This window comes from Octopus bimaculoides, chromosome 2 (assembly GCF_001194135.2).
Source record: "Octopus bimaculoides isolate UCB-OBI-ISO-001 chromosome 2, ASM119413v2, whole genome shotgun sequence".
Classification (NCBI taxonomy): Eukaryota; Metazoa; Mollusca; class Cephalopoda; order Octopoda; family Octopodidae; genus Octopus; species Octopus bimaculoides.
Genome location: NC_068982.1, coordinates 63,941,946 through 63,942,689, shown reverse-complemented (window position 1 = coordinate 63,942,689; position 744 = coordinate 63,941,946). Strand labels below are relative to the sequence as shown.

The following is a 744-nucleotide window of genomic DNA, read 5'->3' as shown; positions in this document are numbered from 1 at the left end:
GGGGGGGGCTGTCCAAACTTGAATTGAAAATATAAAGACTAAACAAAGAAAAATTTGAAAATGTAAAAAAAAGGTTAGAAAATATAGAGGAAAACTAGGGTTGAAGTTGAAAATTCAAAATACAAAGTATGGGGAACAATTATAATAGTAGTAATATAATAGTAATATTGTATTACATAATGTAATAGTAATAAAAAATTAAAAAATAGCGACACTAATAACAATAATAATAATAATAATAATATAGTGGTTTGAAAAGGTACATTGATTAGAAAAATATTGTGATTGGGGAAGTTTCGGCTTATCTATTTGTGTAAATTATATGACATAGTGCAACTGCTACTATAATCATGTTTTAATCATTTGGGTATTGGTATATGAAGTTAAAGGATTCTTCTGGGTTTTATTACTATTACATTATGTAATACAATATTACTATTATAATTGTTCCCCATACTTGGTATTTTGAATTTTCAACTTCAACCCTAGTTTTCCTCTTTATATTTTCTAACCTTTTTTTTTTACATTTTCAAATTTTTCTTTGTTTAGTCTTTATATTTTCTAATTACTATTTACCACTTCCATCATTTATTTATTTATCTTCTAAATAAGTGTATGTACCAATATAATAGATAAGCTCCTATACTTAAGTTGTAGTGGTGGGCTTTGGCTAAACTGACCACTCATCACAAGGATATCATATTTCATCCTTACTCTAGCTAAGACAGTATTTATGACCCCCCC

The 744-nt window shown here is 26.7% G+C and overlaps 1 protein-coding gene across 1 annotated transcript in view; it reads right to left on the bottom strand.

The window, feature by feature from the left end:
* Positions 1-744, bottom strand: part of LOC106872622 (lon protease homolog, mitochondrial) — a 62,488-nt gene that overhangs the window by 14,018 nt on the left and 47,726 nt on the right. The window lies entirely within an intron of this gene.